General features: G+C 42.8%; 1 protein-coding gene across 4 annotated transcripts in view; it reads right to left on the bottom strand.

Annotated features, from left to right (window-relative positions):
* CNOT7 (CCR4-NOT transcription complex subunit 7) overlaps positions 1 to 14,539 on the bottom strand; it is a 171,704-nt gene that overhangs the window by 123,307 nt on the left and 33,858 nt on the right. The window lies entirely within an intron of this gene.

Genomic DNA, 14,539 nt, shown 5'->3' with positions numbered 1-14,539 from the left:
GGGACCCACCCTTACAAATTGTATTCAGCCTGCCATTGCAGACTGCATGTCATGGTGCAAATCATGAGTGAAAACAAGACATGGCACACTCATTGTGTACCATGTCCAAGTCACTACATCTAATTTCTGCAAGTCACACCTACAGTAGGCCTCAGAGCCCTAAGGCAGGGTGCATTATATTTTATGTGAGGACATATCTGCGTGAGCAGATATACCCATACTGTCTAGTTCCATTACTAGATACTGCAAAGCCATCTTAAATATGTATTGGGCACTGGTCATTACAAGTTACCCAGCTACATAACAGCTTCACTGAAACGTATGGTGTTTGGTATCAAACACTTTGTCTTGATAAATCCAAACTGATGACAGTAGTGGATTCGGACATGCATCCAGGGGACACTTTAGAGGTGCTCCCTGAAAACCTACTAGTCCTCTACAATGCTGACTGACTGCTATTGACAAACCTGCCACTACAAACATCTTTCTGCCCCCACTAGAGGTGACAGCCCGTGCTCACAGAGGCCAGAAACAATGCCTCTTCTGAGGGAAGGTGTTTTCACCTCCTCCAACAGGATGGGTAGTGAATCTTAATAGCAAGGCCAGGGATTTTAAAGTCCCTGCTGCCTTTGATATGGGATCCCGGGTTCCCCCAGATCAGGGAATGCCACCCCCTGCCCTAAGGCCCACTTGGCACCAAGGCAGGATGAAAATCACCTATGCAAGTAGGCATGTTGCACTACCACGCTAGTCACAATCCTAAGGTAGGCTGCGTGATATGCTCCACGAAGGAAGAGTTCCATTTTGTTTTTGGTAGAATTAGGAATTCTGGGACAGGGTTATGCCCACTCCCCATAGGAAGTTGTCATATAGGGGTTTTAGTCACCACAGGAGTAAGCAGCCCATTGGCTACTACTCTACACTCCCTTTAACACTCCTAAACTCAGTATTTAGGTGCCGCCTCCACCGACACTAGGACTTCAGATTCCTGTGAATGAAGGAGGACAAAGAAAAGCTGACCAGTGTTAGCACTGAGGACCAACCTGGGCCTTTGGTACCAAACCCTGCTGCTGCCCTGGCACGCCCTGCAGCTGTGCATCTCTCAAACGCCTCGGAGGGCTGTCAGCATCTTCGTGAACCAGTCAGCCTCTCCCTTGGAGTAAGGGAGACACTTACCTGCAACCTGCAGGCACCAAACGCAACATCAGGTCTACCGATCTGCTGACCACTGGGTCCACCTACGGAGCAGCAACCCAGGACAAGGTCACTGTGCTCCAGGAGGGCAGAATAGTCTCCCTACGAAGTCTGGAGACGCCAAGTCAACCAGGAGTCACCCTCCACCAATACTCAGGGTTCCAGAGCAGTTGCATGCACCAAGGTTTGTTGGTGCCTTAGCCAGACACCACCACCACAAAAAGATGACCTGCAACCGACAGACAACATAACTGACGAGGATGCCCACAGGAGTGGACCAACTGTCTGTTTTTCTTCCCCTTCTGCAGGTCTAACCCAACACGTGAGCGCCCTTGACACACAGGACCAGCCGACCAAAACCCTCTACACCCGAGCGTTCGGCCAAGGTCCAAGCCTATCAATTGTGCTTCCTTGCTCCCAGGACCCTCACAAACTGAGCTCGCTGTTGGGTGGTTGCGGACTTTTCCCAATTACCCCTCTGCAGCGTGTTTCTAGGTGCCCCCCTTTTGCACCAATCGTGCCCTATGCAAGGCACCAGTCCAGCACCTCTGCACCCAGACTACCGAAAGCAGGTAAATCCAAACTGCTGGTGTTTCTTATGATCTTCTCCCCCTAGAACCTTAAGTCCTAAAGCGGACCTCTGACATACTCTGCAAGTATCCGGATATAGTATATGTTTCTCCTCCACTAAATACCATTACTGAGAAAAAGCACATTTGTGTGTAATACTTACCTCATTGTGCAAAGACATATCTTGAACGGCACTTGCCTTAATATGAAGATCTTTGGCGTCTAAAAAAAATAATAATATAAAAAGTGATGTATTTTACAAAAAATTGGTCTCAAGTTTCTTCTTTTGCGTGTGTCATTTATTGACTCTCTGTGTTCAAGAAATGCTTAGCACTAACCTCTGACAAGGCTAAACTGCAAGACCATGTGACACACAAGAGAGCAATTAGGGTTATTACTTTAACATCTATCAACCAATAAAGGTTGTCTGTACTATCTGCACAGTGTACCCCTACATTGGTACATTACACAGATAGCCAGCTTCCTACAATAAGGGATCAAGAGCAGCGGATGAGAAGTTCAGGAAAAGACTTATGACCACCTAATCCATAGTCCATGGACTGTGGGTGTGAGTACATGGAGGTGAAGACTGGGCATTTTGGGTTTTCTACAGTAGCAAACACCTCGACCTGTGGACATTCTCCACTGCTGAAAGCATTGTTTAAGTACTTGGAATTAATTTTCCACTCGGGTACTTGTTGATGTGCCCTGCTTAGCAGGTTGCAAAGTCACTGTCCACATACAGCACATGCACTGCAACATTTGGTGTTGAATGACAGTGTAAAATTCCGTGTGGCAATTCTCATAGTTGAGGCGAGTGAAAACCTTGCTTTTCTGTGAAGTCATACTGTTTACATCTTATACAGTCTTACTGTGAATTAGTGTGTTAAACGCTTGGACACCTGTTGATACTAAAAGCTGTTATGCATTTTTTGCTGCTACTGAATTCAGATACCATGAACAGTCAAGTTGTCTAGATGCACTCACCAGTCTGCCAATGAGACATCTGTGGTAACGTCCTGCTGTGTCTGAGGATCTGCTAAATATCAAGTTCCAGTTGTTTCACTATTTGAGAATGTACTGAGCTCTGTGCGCTACCCATGTTAGATCTTCTCTTTGACCAGTTGCTGTTGCCTACTGTCTAGTCAAACAATGATATAGCATCGGCATGTATGGTTGAGCATGCAGCACTATTGCAATGCATGAGGCAATCATCCCCAATAATTTAATGACGTCTACTAACGAGGAAGCAGCCTTTGAAGCACAAACCTTTCCTGACTAGATAAGCTGGAAATTGTGTTTAATTCAAACCCTAAAAAGGTTTGTACCTCTTGCAGGGAGAGATGTAATTTGTTAGCCCCAACTGAGAAACCTAACCTATGAAGAAGAGAAATAACTGAGTGTGTGTTAGGCAGTGCTGATGGCAGGCACTCTTTATTAGCTAGCGGCACAGCTACAGCAACATATGAATGGAATTGTGGCCTGATGCACTGCTATCACCTCTAGACATTTGCTGTTATGGCCCTAAATTGCAACACTTTGAAATGGCAGTGCTGTCCATTTACCATGAATCCAAGGTATTAACACTTTTTTGAGCAAACATGCAATGGCCCTGCGCCAATCTTCTACATACGAGATCGGTGCCCAACCAAGTTGGTACCTTGTACAAACATTAATCCTATTCGTAGGGAGCTATAGCATTTGAAATATCATTTTCAAATAAGCATAGTGTCCATGAATCCAGTTATATTATAATTTATTATAAAAAATAAATTAAAAAAACGAACAATTTTTTGAACACTCCAAGGAGTTATATCTTCATTTTACTCATTCATTGTACAATAATTTGAAAATATACAATCCAAAATTCACCACACAACTATTATAACAATGAAAACAATTTCCTCAGCATCCTAGATTTTTCAGCCAAAACGTGTTTCACACTGTAACGTGCCTCTTCTCCAGAGCTGAAATTTATAAGACATCAAAAAATCATAATCACAACACTGACGGACAATATTCTGTTGATTGCTAAGCAGAGATACCTAACTGATTTGTCTACTTGATTATTTAACACCTGAAAACTCATATCCTATAATAATACATTTTAAAATGGCTTTCACAAAGATTATTCATCTTCCTGTTAAACATTATTTATCACCATAGCCTAGGTTGACAATGCTAAATTCAATGAATAATTCCTCATAGGCAGTATAACTATAAATAGTTGAGATATTTTTTGTTCTTACATTCTGATTTTTCTAGTCTTTTGTGCATATACTGAACATACTCAACAGTCCACGGGGAACTGACAACATTTGTTGTTGCTGGTTCCGTTTGAATGTAATAAACATGCTCAGCAGTGCACTAACCATCCATGGGAGCTGAAATTCATTATCACTGGTTCAGTTTGTTATAATGGTATGTCTGATGCTTTACAAAACTATCTGTTTGCAAACCCCTTTCAATCCCTAAGTAGCGTCCTAACTCACCTAATCCTTCAAACCACAAAGGTGGTCAACACTCCTAGTCCTCTTGTTAGTGGGTCAAAGCAAAAAACGTCTAAATGTTTTTCACAATTTCTAGTTTCTCATTTTTTTTAAATGACACACATGGACACTCCTTCCTGCGCTTTTTCCTTCCTCTCCGTGAAAAAATGCATTTTTAAATTACTCTGGGTTTTAAGTCAACATTTTTGACCGAAGTTCAGCATTCCTCCCATGCGTCTCCAAGGTAATCTATGAATTTACTGCAAATACTTACCTATTTCAATCAGATCCCGTACATAGTTTCCGTCATCCAACCCAAAAAGCTTTTCAGAGCTTGTGCCTTTTCAGAAGTGCAACAAAATCCAACTCTACAAAAAAATCACAAGTTTCCTTAGACTCTGTCTTTAAGAAATAATTTCATCATTCCGTTTCCAAAGAATGTTCTATCCTGCTTCCTCACTCAACTTAATCGAAAATCTCCTTACCCATCCCAACCACATATCACACGAAAGCAAGGCATTGTTATAGCCATACAGCTTTAAATTTTAGTCCCATATTTCATCCTCTCAACACTTTGAAAATAAATATCAAAGCCCAACAAAAAAAAAAGAAGTCTAGACGAATGTGCTACACGACATACAAGCATTTATTTCCCATAAGGGAGACTTCCTACCAATCCAACTATACATGCAATACATAAACCTCACTCACCCTCTTAATATAAACACCTTTGATGAGTTTGGCATTAATCAATTACAAAGAACAATTATTAAAGAAAGAATAAAATAAACAAGAAATGAACCAAGATAAATACCAGTTCTTAATTATTTTACTTCAGCAATCTAAACAACCAAAAATCACCCTCTAGCATCCTCTTGATTTCAACATACCGGTCTTGTACTGCGTTGCACTTTTCCATCCAGATATCAACTAGCAAAAGCTCACTGCAAACTTCCAGTTTAAATACCATGCTCAATCTGAACCCTTCCTGATCTCATTAGATCCAATTATGATTCAATCTTACAAACGGTTGACATACTCTCTAAGATCCGGAGTGGATTTTCTACCTCTTTTTATATGTGACGTGTTTTTCTATAACACCAAAGTAATTATTCAAATGACCAGCAAAAATCATCCTTTGTATAAAGGAACATTTGCTTTTTCTTAAAATAAATCCCAACAAAAAACAACTGCGATCGCTTCACTTGTAAAAGTGAGATAGAGAAAGTTGTAATATGCACTCCTAAACAGTGAAAAGAACATAGTCCCCACACGAGTCTTGAACCCTCGCAGTGCCTAAGCTTTATCAAGATATAACCAAACGACTGAGCTATTCGTCTTTGCATGCACTCACTGCTCCTCTGCTACCTCCACCACCACTCAAGAACACAACATTACATCCTTTATAGATCAACAGAACTCTTGGTAGTTAAGATACAATAAATGGAACTATAACAAGAATAAGACTTACTAATATGTGACACGCTTTTGTATACCACTCAAAAGCACAACAATACCCCATGTAAATCAATAAACATCTGACTGCTGGAGATAAATGAAATTCCAACTAAAAAATCTTTTCGATCTCTTTCCTTGAAAGGAAAAAAGGAGGATGGGGTGGTTCTAACTGTGAAATGTAATCCCCCTGATAATTAATAAAAATCCAAAATCCCCCTCCAGGTCTCAAACCCTCACAAAGGCCTAATGTTGATAAGTGTGTCCATACCACTTAGCTATTCCAACTGACACCTCACATTTGCCACATAGTTCCATCTTACTACCAGCATATCCTTCTGTTGTGCCAGTCCCCGGGATACAGTACCTTTACCTCTAAAGTTTAATTCCTATGTAAAATGGTCCTGGTCTTAGTAAATATGCAATCTTAGTACTGTTGTATTTACACATTCCGTTACATATTGACTCCTCAAATGATAATATAATACAGATGGAAGGCATAAACATGCTGCCACTGTCATCAAATCCCAAATTTTAGGTAGGTGCATCATATTTAAACTGAAAGTTTGCAGTGAGCATTTGCTTGTTGGTACCTAGTTGATATCTAGATGGGAAAGCAGCAAGACAGTACAAGACAGGTATGTCAAACTCAAGAGAAAGCCAGAGTGTGATTTTTGATTGTTTAGATTGTTGAAGTAAAGGAATTAAGGACTGGTATTTACCTAGTTGTGCTTGCTTATTTTATTCTTTCTGTATTAATTGTTCTTTGTAATTGATTAATGCCAATCTCAGCAAAGGCAGTTGTATTAAGGGGGTGAGTGAGATTTATGTATTTATTGCATGTATAGTTGGATTAATAGGAAGCCTCCCTTTTGGGAAATAAATGCTCATATGTCGTGTAGTAGGTTCTTCTAGACTATTTTTGGCTGGGTTTTGATATTTATTGAAAAGCGCTGAAAGGATGAGATATGGGACTAAAATGTAAAGGTGTATGGCTGTAACAATGCCTTGTTTCGTTTAATACATGGTGGGACCGGTAAGGGGATTTTTGATTCAATTTGGGCGAGGGAGGAGGATAGGGCTTTCTTTGGAGACAAAATAATGAAATTATTTCTTATAGAGAGAGTTTAAGGAAACTGTTGATTTTTTGTAGAGTTTGATTTGGTTGCACATCTGAAAAGGCACAAGCTCTAAAAAGCTATTTTGGTTGGATGACAGAAACTATCAGCGGGATCTGTTCGAAATAGGTAAGCATTGCAGTAAATTCATAGATGACCTTGGAGACACAAGGGAGGAATGCTGAACTTCTAACAAATATGTTGACTTAAAACCCGGAGTAAGTAAAGAACGCATTTTTTCACGGACAAGAAGGAAAAAGAGCAGAAAGGATGCCAATTTGTGGCATTTGAAAAAAAAATTAGAAACTAGGAATTGTGAAAAACATTTAGACGTTTTTGGCTTTGACCCTCTAGAAAGAGGACTACGAGTGTTACACACCATTGTGATTTGAAGGAATGGGTGAGCTGGGATGCGACTGAATGGGGTCTGTAAACAGATAGGTTTGTAAAGCAACATACATACCATTATAATTCAAACTGACGAATGTGTGCTAAGTGGTAACAAATATGTTAGCTCTCCAAGGATGGTTAGTGCACTGCTGAGCATGTTTATTACATTCAAACAGAACCAGCGACAACAAATGCGGACTGTTCAGTACATGCACAAGAGACTAGAGAAATCAGAAAGTGGGAACAGAAAATATCTCAACTACTTATAATTGTACTGACTATGAAGAATTCATTGAATTTAGCACTGTCAACCTAGGCTATTGTGATAAATAATATTTAACAGGAAGATGATTGATCTTTGTGAAAGCAAGTTTGGAATGTAATAATATATAAAATGACCCTTCAGGTGTTACTTAACCAAGTACGCAAATCAGTTAGGTATCTCTTCTTAATAATCAACAGTTTATTGTCTACAAATGTTGTAATTATGTTTTTTTGTTGTCATTTAAATTTCAGCTCTGAAGAAGCGGCATGTTACACCGTAAAACACGTGTCGGCTGAAAAACATAGGATGCTGAGGAAATCTTTTTCATTGTTATAATAGTTGTGTGGTGAATTTTTGTTTCTATATTTTTGAAATGTCTCAATATTGTAAATTGAAGTAAGAAATTAAATGAAGACCCAACTCCTTGGAATGTTCAACTTTTTTTGATAATAAATTACAATATAACAGGATTCATGGACACTGTATGCTAATTTGTAAAATGATATTTCAGATGCTCTAGCTCCTCCCGAATAGGATTAATTGATTAATCCAAGGTAGCAAATGGATTGATAGAGATGTGAAAGTAGGAACCTTTAAGATTAATGGTTGCCTTACTAGATCCTGTACATAGCATCTTAATGACGCTGTGCAGCATAATCTTTATGAATGCTCCAACAGCATGTAACCGTGTTACATTCCTGTCAGCTCTTGGCATAGTTTCCCCTGTCTTTTTGCTTCTAACCTCCTGGTTCTGATCATGTGCTGAATTTTGTTTTTGTCGGCTTTAGGACTCTGGCCACTCTACCACTGTTGACCAGTGCTAGTGTACAAGTGCTCTCTGTCTAAATTGCATTGGTGATTGGCTTTTCCACGATTCGTATGCTTTATTTATTAGTAAGTCCCTAGTATACTGCACTGTGTGCCCAGGGCTGTTGAGCCCCGGCGGCCCGCGGCGTCTCCCGGCCGGGCTGCGGGTGAAGCTGCGGCCCGTGTCAAAGGTCACGGGGCCCGTGGCAGCCCTTTTCTCCGGCCGCGCACTGTTTTCTTGATGCGGCGAGGCCGGAGGCCCAGAATTGGGCATCGTCCTCACCGTGCACAGCACGAGTGTTGTCGTGGGGTGTCTGTCTGCCCCCCCCGCATCACACATACCAGGTACCCGTTTTCAGGGCCTTCCTTTCCTCTTGCTTGGTTCTTGAGCCATGCCTTCTCCTTCCCAGCATCACTTGCACCTCCCTTTTCCCTGCATGCATCAGTTCCCTTTTTTACTATGGTGTCTTTTCCTATCTATTGCTATAGCACCTTCCCAATCCAAAATGGTGGTGTTACTTCTTCCTGTCCATCACTTCCTGTCTAGGGGTATATAAGGGGAATCATTTCTTCTTCTCATTGCGCTGCAACACTTCTGCTGTGTTGGTCACGCTCCGGCTGGTCTTCGCTTGGACGCCAGTTGTTCCTGTTTTTTCTTCAGCCTTCCAGTATTTCCAGGCTCCTGAGTGCTAATTCCTTGTGTGCTCCGTCTGTTCCAGGGAGTTCCTGTTGGAGGTTTTTTCCCCCTTGGGGTTTTTCCTCTGGGACTCCTTCTGGAGGGCACGGACTGTGGTGGCGTACTATTGTCAACAGCACCGTGGCTACCGGAAGGGGTCGCCCCTACCTCGGTCAGAGCAGGACTTGCAGTAACCGGGACCGCACACCATCCTTCTCCGATACAGACGGTAAGTCCAGGGTGAATCATGACAAGGGCTTGTAAACAAATGCTAATAATGGGCCTGCAGCACTGACTGTGCTACCCAAATGAGAAGCCCTGTAAACATGTCTCAGGCCTGCCATTGTCGTGCCTGTGTGTGCAGTTTTTCTTTTTAACTGCCATGTCAACCTGGCAAGCGCACCCACTTGCCATGCCCAAACCTTCCCTTTTACTACATGTACATTTGCTTTCTATGCCCTACTTTGTAAGGTTCTCAAAGGGCTTGAACTGAGCTTACCCCCTACTAAGATGTCTCAGGGCCATCAAAGACTTCATCTACCAGAGCCTGGGCTCTCTTGCTTAGAGTCCTGACTTGCTAAGTGGTGCCAAATCCAGTTCCTAGGCTCTTGGAAGTGAGATCTGGTGACACTAAGAAGAAATTAAGCACATCGACTCCAGAGCCACTTAGGAACAGGCGATCTACGACTCCACGCCTCCTCCTGCACTGGAGCAGTGGTCCCCACTGAGTGCAACAACCACGCCCTGCAACACAGGCCTAATGCCGCTGCAGTGCCTCCGAAGACCTGCCACAGCGTGAGTCCCGAGTGCCGTGTCACTGACATCCATGATACCAAACTCCAAATTCGCTGTAGCACCTGTGGCCCCGTGGTGTGATCGCGACACTGCAAAGTCAACGCCACACATGCCTTATCACCTCCTATGCCTAGCAGTAAGGAACTGATGCCTCACCTCCCTGGTAGCAGTAAGGAACAGACACTGCACCAGCTCCAGTGATGTTTCACCTCCCCGACTCCATCCAACATCTTTGTTTCCTCATTGTTTTCCAAGGTACTGTACCTGGGGCCCGTGCGACTCCGTGACCAACCCGCACTTCCTTTGCGTGTGGCGTCGGACTGTTGGAAACAACTCTGTCAAGTTGCAGTGATGGCCTCTGTTGCAGCGATTGTGTTTTGAGGTACTTTACTAAGAATTAATTTCTGATAATTCATATCTTTACTTGTGTATGTTGGTTTTTTGTCACTTTGTTCCTGTTTGACTCAGAAAAATATTGGCGATTTGTCTAAACTGGTATGGAGTACTTCTGTGGTGTTTTCACTGTGTGACTGTGTGTGCGTACAAATACTTTACACATTGCCTCCGAGATAACCTTGACTGCTGGAGCCAAGCTACCAAGGGGGTGACCAGGGGCTATCTTGGCTGTGTGACTCCCTTACACAGGCTAGAGGAGACTCCCTACTTGGACAGGGTGAAAACCACTGTCAACTAGAGACCCTATTTCTAACAAACGGTTTAAGGGCTTGAGGTTGAAGAAAGGTTGCGGAGTGCCATCGTTCTTTGGGATGCGGAACTATAGGGACTATACCCCCTTCTGCGTGGAAGAAACGGTTCTACAACACCCCTGCCGAGTAGTGCTTGCACTTTTGTACCATAGTCTTGGACGTTCTTGTCTGATTTAGTGGCAGCGAGGAGCGAAGGCTGGTGGTAGATGTGGAACTACAATATGTATCCTAGTTGGAAAATTGACAGGTCCCACTTGCCTACAGTTCTCTTCCCACTGTAGAAGGAAATAACCTAATCCTTACCCAACAGGTGGTGTGTGATTGTTGACAATGGTAGCCAAGTTAATGCTTTGAGGCAGAGATGCCCTTTCCCTGCTCGCCTCTACCCTTTCGTCTGCTGGTGCCTCTAAGGCTGACTTAGGTGAAGGCCTCTTCATTCTACATTCATTTCTTCAGAGCGATGGGTCTTGCACAGCAGAAGTTTGCATTAGATAGGACCTTTCCCTCCTGCAGAACCTCTCTACCATGTTTGCGATATATCTTGGTGTTTGACCAACTGCTTCATCTCCCATGGTACCGGTCAAACCTTGAGAGGAGGCCTACAGAGCTGGCTATGAGCCACAGCATTGCTGCTCCCACTGCAACCCGTTTTCCTGCTATATATGGAATGAAGAGGCCTGTTTTCCTGCTGCACTGATCTCGTAGCTATCTTTATCTGGAGTAGTTACATCACTGATTTCCTGGGCAAGGCTCTCTTCCTAGCCACGTGCACCACTAGAGCGTCAGGAGGACCATGACACTTGATGTAGAGTGAATGGGTCATGAGGTGAGGGTTAGTATTTAATTTCTATTCTCTGAGAGACATCTGACCCTGACCAGATCTTTAAAGTTCAGACACACATCGCCAAGCTCTTAAGCATGGGCTGGAATAGACCAGACCACTCCATTTTCGATAGGATCTTTACCAGAATGTCATCTTCTTCAATGACATGGAGCTTCATCTTGTGATGATCTGCTGCACTATGAACGACCATGTGATATGCTGTGGTGTCTTCGAGTGCTCATATCACAGACAGCCCTATGTGGTCTCGCTAAATTTTGCAACGTGCACATGATGTTTGACTAAATAATGCTCAAAAATACAGAACCATTGTTTCCAGGCAATAAGCAGTTTTATATGGGTGCCACAGAAGTGGCGTAATTTGTACAGGAAGGTGCTGGGTTATTGTGGAAAAATAGTAATACTAAACAAATGAGGAATAAATAGGCCCACTGACAATTAAAATGGTACCTGTGACCTCCAGATGTGTGGTGGAGTGTGATTTCTTATCACGGTGATTGCGTTGCTTAAAATTATGTGTGGTTGATACAGCAGAATAAGGTGTTCCTGCCAGTTGCAAGATCAGGGTAAACTGTCACACCTCCCTGTTTAATGATGGCCACCCCTGCGCAAGTGTCATCTGATGACATACTTAAGCGAGAGTCAGCGTGTGAACCACAAAGGCTCTCAACTCCAGCCAAATATCTCCAAAGCAAGAAACAAAGCATTTGAAGCAGGACGTGGGAGTGGCAGCAAGACCACAGACAGAAGAGGAGTCAGCCATGGCGAAAGAGATACGAAGCAATCAGCGATCAAAGCTGTGTCTCACACTGAAACATGGACTCCCTTGGGATGTGGCATATCCTCGTCGTCAATGTGGTAATGAGGCACATGGACCGGGATGAGTTGAAATATCCAGGAATATTTTAGGAAAAAGGGAGCCCACGTCTACTGTCAAACTCCAATGACACCCAGGTCCAGGTGCCCAGTGGAACCCAGCAACATCAGCGTACGTACCAGCTAAGAACGCAGAACTCCATAACATTCTACAGAGAATTATTAGCTACACGTACACTGCATACATTAGTAAGGCAATACACCTTTACATTATTTTCTGGGGTGGAATATCAGCCAAATATTCAATAATGTACACAATAAACATACAGGCAGGTGACGAAGAAAGAACATGTGAAGAAGCCTGCGGGCAGGAAAGGAAACTATTTTTGGTGCATGGAAAGTTACACAAAATGTGCCACTGAATAGGCCTGTGAACTGTGCGGAAGAAGCCTGTGAGGTGATGTGTAAAGATTCTGTGAGACGACGAAGAAGGAATTTGTGAATTTTCGGAAATGGAGTCTGTGGGTTGCAAGGGCCAATGTAGCAGCTTGACCAATATCCAGGACAGGCACTCCAGATAATAGTGCAGTGGTAGCAACCTTGGCTCTGATGGAGTGGGCCTGCAATTCCTCAAGGGACTGCTTCTTTGCCAACACACAGCACATTTTGATGCAGAGGACGATATACCTGTAAAGGGTCCTCTTCTCCACTGCTTTGCTTTTCTTCGTCCCCAAGAACTCCACAAAGAGCTCGTCCATCAGATGGGCTTTGGTGGGATCAATGTAAAAATTCGGCATTTTTTTTTTTTAGAGCCCCAAACAATGATGTCAGGAATGTGTTCGACTGGGCATGTAAAAGGGAGTCACATCCTTTTGTAGAAAGGCCGCTCTAGTTATTAGCACAAATTTCTCCTGAAAGCAAGTGGCGAAGGGCGTATGTACTGAGAGTTTAAAGACCACTCACGTGACACATAGCATGAAATGCTAGGTCAGGTGACTGTAGCACTTCCCAATTCAAGTCTCTACCAAAATCCTAAATTGCCTGGGAGAAAAACATTTGACTACAGAATATACACTTTGAGCCAAAATAAAATGAAAAATAAGTTTAAGGAGCCAAAGCTTCCAGATTTCAAAACTATTAGCTGAAGTGGTTTGTTCAGCGTTAATGACACAACAGAGTATTGAGTGCAGGCAGAGGACTGTGATACCGCCAGTTAAAATAAATAAATAAGTCAGTCGGAGAACACCTCCCAAAAGGACTTCAGGACTTATCCTAGTTTTAAAACTTGATAGGGCACTGAACTATGCAAGACAAGCTAAGGTTGCCAGAATGGGGCCACCATCACATCTAGATTATGGATGCAGCACAAAAACGAGACAGAAGAGCAAAACTTATGGCCAGCAGCATCGTGGCCAAACAGGTGGCAAAAAAGGTCGATAACAAATAATATGTAAGAGTATGATAAAACGGTGCAAGACCATCAGCTAGGTTACAGCTGCAGCCAAGCTACAGTTCAAATTCCATTTTTGCAGTAGCATCAGACATAATCTGCAAACACCCCCCTCGACCCCAATTAAGAGATCGGGAAAAAGATTCTAGTTCATCATTTCCAATAAAATCTGCACTAAGCAAGTTTGCTTTATGTGAAAGGGGGGAGGATGGGAGCAGGGCTGATATTTGGTCGGCAAATGACAACCCACAATCGTCAGTTGCTTAAGTGTAACTAACCAAGGGTGGTCCTAAAAGCAAGCTAATCCTACCACAGACCTACATTCCATTATTATTTAATCTCAGTGAAATAATGACTTGTGGATCAACAAGCTCAATTTGACAGGGTTAGACCACAACCAACAGCAGTGCTACCAACCTGGTATTCCTTCCCAAGATAATTATTGCCAATAAGTTTTGCAAGTTACACGTTTCAAACAGCTGACCACACAAAGGGTAGAACTGTAAGAGGTTCCTTCAGACAGAGGGACCTCTACGTCTAGATATCAGTTTACTCAGAGGCCTCAGGGTTCTATGCCTTTCTACCATGGAGTACACACCACATAATGCCACAATGCAGCTAGACTGGTGTGAGTAGTACCCACAACAAGCCCACAAAAACTAAACAAAAGAAACGCTCAACACACCACCAGTCAAAACGTCCATTAGAAACTCTGTGGTGTCCAAGTATGCTTCAAAGCTTAATGGGGAAAAAAGTTTGAATAGTTTGAATAGTGCATTGAGGAGTCTAAAATGGAGGGACTTGGTTCAACATTACAGGGCAACATTCAAGGCATGCATATCGTCTATTCAAACTGAGGAAACAACTAGCCATCTACTGTGATGCTGTCTGGGAGGAATACATATGTTAGTATTATGCTGAAAACATCAATCTTGAATACTGTTTGTACTGCAATAGCAATATTCC

This window comes from Pleurodeles waltl, chromosome 1_2 (assembly GCF_031143425.1).
Source record: "Pleurodeles waltl isolate 20211129_DDA chromosome 1_2, aPleWal1.hap1.20221129, whole genome shotgun sequence".
Lineage (NCBI taxonomy): Eukaryota > Metazoa > Chordata > Amphibia > Caudata > Salamandridae > Pleurodeles > Pleurodeles waltl.
The sequence above is the reverse complement of the archived record's forward strand: the minus strand, read 5'-3'. Positions and strand labels throughout refer to the sequence as shown.